Here is a 5,676-nt window from a genome sequence, read left to right as displayed (position 1 = left end):
GATGCTGTATCATGTGAATCCTTTTGTCCCATCCACACAAATGAGTTGCATCAGAGTTTTACATTTGCGATCCCGACACTGTAACTGTATCCTTTCCCCTTCACGTGCTGTGCTGTCTGTGTTTTGAGATGAGCCATGTACTCTGTCCACAGTGTTGAAGGGAGACTGTGTCGACTCTGACAGCTTGACGATAATTAATGTTGCAGTTGGTTTTGGTACCGGCAGAAGACAACTCATCTGGACGCCACCTGTTGCCATCTCCTGTGACATAGAAAAGGCTGATGTAAATTGAAATGCCTTTTAGACCGATGTAAAGATGATATTACCAGCCATGGCCGCCCCTCAATACAGTGCAAGTGATCTAATTATCAAGCCCGTTTAGCTGTCGTTCAAATCCACTCAGATTTCAAGCGCAGGAGCATCAGAAAGCAGAGTATCTTGTAGCTGTCCTTGTAACTGGCTACAATTTCCACTTGATATGTAAATAGAAACTTCCATCAGGATAACCAAAGAGTGATTGAAGGACAGATTATAATATAGCGCTTGGTAAATTTTAACACTTGACTTAGGACTCCAACAGGGCCGCACTGTGGCGCAATGGTGGAGTTGCTCTTTTACAGTGCCAGAGACCCGGGTTCAATGCTGACAATGGGTGCTGTTTGTACGGAGTTTGTACGTTCTCCCTGTGACCGCGTGGGTTTTCTCCGGATGCCCCGGTTTCCTCCCACACTCCGCAGACATACAGGTTTGTAGGTTAATTGGCTTGGTAAAATTGTAAATTGTCCCTAGTGCTTGTAGGATAGTGTTAGTGTCTGTATCTCTAAACTGAACTTTAAAACAAATGTATTTTGTTGAAGAAGTTCAATGTAACGTTGTCAGCTCCAGAAATATGGCGACACTGGTGTACTACGTAGGTGAGGTCTGCTGTGTAATTTTACCGGTTCTTTGCAAAGCCAAGCATTTTACTGTACCTAGGTACATGTGACAATAAAAATATCATTGAATTAAATTGAATTCAAGTAAAATAATTATTGCAAATTTTGATTTAGTCACACTTTATAGAAATCAAAAGAGGGATGCTTTGTTTTAAAATGATTGAAAATATTCACCTTTGTCCATCACTAAAACCTAATCAGAACCACGGTCAATCACATAAATGTAAAAGCTCAAACACAAAGCAAAACTTCAAGGACACGGCTTCATGTCAAGCTTGTGTTTCCCCAGCTGGCCTTTACATTCCAGGTAGTGTATAAGCTCTTGCAATAGAGGAGGAATAATGGTGTAAAATAAAATAAAGAACCCTCGGTGAAAAGTAATGAAATGCACCTCAGCCGATGACAAGGAAATGATTCAATCGCTGCCTGAACTTCCCCCTTCAGCTGTCCAACCACCTGCCCTGATTTTCTTTTTCAGATGAAGTTCTGAAATTAACAGTCTTGCTGAGGAAGGAAGAGAAACAAGGAATTGCAGTTACTGAACCCTGAGCAAAACACAAAGTGCTTGAGTAGATACAAGGAACTGCAGATGCTGGAGCAAAAAGCACAGTGCTGGAGTAACTCAGCGGGTCAGACAGCATCTCAGGAGGACATGGATAGTTTAGTTTAATTTATTGTCACGTGTACCAAGGTACAGTGAAAAGTTTTTGTTGCATGCTAACCAGTCAGCGGAAAGACTATACATGATTACAATCGAACCATCCACAGTGTACAGATACATGATAAAGGGAATAATGTTTAGTGCAAGTTAAAGTACAGTAAAGGCCGATTAAAGATAGTACGTGCGTCCCCAATGAGATAGCTCAGGACCGCACTCTAGTTGTTGAAAGGTTGGTTCAGTTGCCTTATAACAGGTGGGAAAAAACTGTCCCTGAATCTGGAGGCGTGCGTTTTCACACTTCTGTACCTCTTGCCAAATGGGAGAGGGGAGAAGAGGGAGTGACTGGCGAGAGACTTCTGCAAAACATAAGGTGCTGGTGTACATAATGGTGCCAATGGTGACATGTTGAACAAAAAGGCACACATTGCTGGAGTAACTCAGTGGGTCAGACAGCATCTCTAGAGACATGGATAGGTGATGTTTGGGGTCTGGACCCTTCTTCAGGCTGTCGGGGGGGGGGGGGGGGGGGTAGGGGGGGGGGGGGGGGGGGGGGGGGGGGGGGGGGGGGGAGAAAGCTGGAAGAGCGAGGTAGGGGTGGGACAAAGCCTGGCTAGTGATAGGTGGAGACAGGTGAAGGTGGGTTTGATTGGCAGATGGGTTGACAAAGTCTTGAGATGTAAAGGAGTCAAAACAATGTCAGTTAAGGAGAGAAGAGTGAAATGTAAAACCATATGGAGGGGGACAGGACAGGACAAAATGCAGCAGAATGTAACTGTTCAGCCTTCAGTAGGGTCAAGCTCTGGTTAAAGTCCAGAAATCTGTTGGTCCGCACCTGAATATCCACCGTGTCTGGGCTTTGGTTGCTTGCATGGTCTTGTTCGTAAGTTATGGGAGCAGAATTAGGCCATATGGCCCACTGAGTCTACTCATGCCATTCAAGCTTGATCTATCTTTTGTTCCCCATTCTCCTGCCTTCTCCCTATAACCCTTGACACCCCCATTAATCAAGAATCATTGCCTTAAAAATACAAAATGATTTGGCCCCCACAGCCGTTTGTGGCAATGAATTCCACAGATGTACCACCCTCCTCATCTCCTTTATAAAGGTAAGTCATTTGATTTGGAGTCATTATCATCGTACCTCTCTCTCCGTTTAGGTTTAGGTAATGGGAACAAATTATGTTGCTGTGCCCACACACCTGTACAAAGTCATCCTCGTACACAAGAACAACACGTCCTCTGGGCTATTGCCTCTGGCAGCCTTTGTCGTTCCCAACAAAGCGCTCGGTTTGCCAGGTGAGCCTGTAGACTCTGGAGAAGATGTCTGACCTCGCTTTCTTCCCGGCCCTGGACAAGGCCGGGCAGTGCAGTGACCTTTGTGAGGCGCTCACCTGCCGGCTGTTTGACAGCACGGAGTTTACCCTGTCCGTCGCCGGGCGGAAAGCGAGGAATGCCTGAAACTTTGCAGGGCTTGGAGAAAGCCACGGGCGATCTCTGGGAACGTGGGACTGAGCCAGACCAGTACCTGTGGGATCTGTACCGGCAGAAGAGACAGGAGGTGGAATTGAAGGAAGCCAGAGAAAGCCAAGCAGCCAAGGGTGGATAACCCACATCTGAATCCTCAAGATCGTGTCCGTCAGTCAGAACAGTGACGGCCCTTCGGCCCCTCACATCCGTGCCCATCATTTTGCCCAAACATTAATCTTACTTGCCCTCATTCTGTCTGTGCCTCTGTGCTGAACCTAGGTAAGAGTCTGCCTAAATGTCTCTTAAAAGTAGTAATTGTACCTGACTCCACTGACACCTCTGGCAGTGAGTTCCAGATATCAATCACTCTCTTAAGAAAATTAATTCCCTTCAAATCTGCTCTGTTCATAAGTCATAGGAGCAGTAGTAGACCAATGAGCCCATCAAGTCTACTCTACCATTGAATCATGGCTAATCTATCTTTCTCAACCCCATTCTCCTGCCTTCTCCCCATACCAAAATGGAGGAGGACTGGCCAAGTTCTGTGCCTTCCACCACAGTGATGAATGCTGTGGTGGATGTTTGTGTAAAATTTTTATTGTGGTTGTGTGTTCTTTATTACTGTACCACTGCTGGCAATCCAAAATTCCACCGACCCTAGTTGTGTGGCAATTAAATTATATCAATTAAATTATATCAATACCTTTGATACCCTTACTAATTAAGAGCCTATCATCAGGTACTATCGCAACGTTTCAGAAACAGTTAGACTGGTACATGGACAGGATAGTGTTAGAGGGATATGGGGTAAATGCAAGTAGGTGGGACCAGTATAGATGGGACACATTCGTCAGTCTGGAGAAGTTGGGCCAAAGGGCTTGATTCCACGCTGTATGACTCCATGACTCACAATCTCCACTTTGTTTGAATGTCCTCTTGTTTGAATCTTCCCTACTCTCAATGGAAAAAGCTTATCCACTTCAACTCTGTCTATCCCTCTCATAATTTAAAAGACCTCTATCAAGTCCCCCCTTAACCTTCTGCGCTGCAAAGAATAAAGACCTATCTTGTTCAACCTTTCTCTGTAACTTAGGTGCTGAAACCCAGGCAACATTCTAGTAAATCTCCTCTGTACTCTCTCTATTTTGTTGACATATTTCCTATAATTTGGCGACCAAAATTGTACACTATATTCCAGAATTGGCCTCACCAATGCCTTGTACAATTTTACCATTACATCCCAACTTCTATACTCAATGTTCTGATTTATAAAGGCCAGCACACCAAAAGCTTTCTTTACCACCTTATCTACATGAGATTCCACCTTCAGGGAACTATGCACAGTTATTCCTAGATCCCTCTGTTCAACTGCATTCCTCAATTCGCTACCATTTACCATGTACGTCCTATTTTGATTTGTCCTGCCAAGATATAGCACCTCACACTTATCAGCATTATACTCCATCTGCCATCTTTCAGCCCACTCTTCCAAATGGCCTAAATCTTTCTGTAGACTTTGACTTCATTGTCCACAACACCACCTATCTTAGTATCATCTGCATACTTACTAATCCAATTTACCACACCATCATCCAGATCATTGATTTATATGACAAACCCATGCCTCATAAATTTTTTATACCTCAGCATGACAAAAGATGAAGACGTTTTTGTGCCTATCACTAGTGCCAATCTCTTCATTCAGGCCTCAATTCATGGATGGGTGAATCCCTTCCTTGAATGACTCTAACAAAATTAAATGGATCATGATTCTAATCCGGTGGATAAATCTCCCAGACACTAACAGCGTACTTTAGATATTTAATTAACAGCATTTAAATTCCTCAGCTGTTGTGAGGCATTAGAACTTGTATCTGCACACCATTTGTCCGTTACTGGAGCATAGCCACAGCTCTGTTTTAATGCAGAGCACTGACATGAGATACTTGTAGATCATCTTTAATTTGGTACATAGAGTCATGTTACAGTCAAACAGGCCTTTTGGCCCAACTTCCCCTTGCTGACCAAGGTACCCCATCTCCACTAGAGCCACCTGCCTGCATTTAGCCTATAACCTTCTAAATCTTTCCTATCCATGTACCTGTCCAAATGTCTTTTCAATGTTGATATAATACGGACAGGAAAGGAATGAAGGGTTATGGTCTGAGCGCAGGTATATGGGACTAGGGGAGAATACGTGTTCGGCACGGACTAGAAGGGTCGAGATGGCCTGTTTCCGTGCTGTAATATGGTTATATGGTTAATACCTGCCTCAACCACCTTCCGCAGTTGCCCCTCCATTTCCTATTAAATCTCGCCCCTTTCACCCTAAACCTTTGTCCTCTGGTTCTTGATTCCCCTGCACTGGGTAAAAGACTGTGCATCTGTCCTATCTATTGCCCTCATGATCTTATACACTTCTATCCTCTTGCGCTCCAAGGTACAAAATCTGTCATAGTACACAAGGAGATAAACTGACATTTAGTACTTACCAAGTGCTGTTAAGTATTGTTGTACAGTGTATGATGTATGTGGTGTATGTGTAATTGTTCATGGTTTGTACTGGTGCGTGTACAATTATATATTATCAAAAATGTACCAAATCCACAAATT

General features: G+C 43.9%; 1 pseudogene; it reads left to right on the top strand.

Annotated features, from left to right (window-relative positions):
- The first annotated feature begins 2,613 nt into the window (after window positions 1-2,613).
- Window positions 2,614-5,142, top strand: LOC129714264 (nuclease EXOG, mitochondrial-like; annotated as a pseudogene).
- The last annotated feature ends 534 nt before the right edge of the window (window positions 5,143-5,676 follow it).

Source organism: Leucoraja erinacea, chromosome 2 (assembly GCF_028641065.1).
Source record: "Leucoraja erinacea ecotype New England chromosome 2, Leri_hhj_1, whole genome shotgun sequence".
In the NCBI taxonomy this organism is placed as follows: domain Eukaryota; kingdom Metazoa; phylum Chordata; class Chondrichthyes; order Rajiformes; family Rajidae; genus Leucoraja; species Leucoraja erinaceus.
The sequence above is the reverse complement of the archived record's forward strand: the minus strand, read 5'-3'. Positions and strand labels throughout refer to the sequence as shown.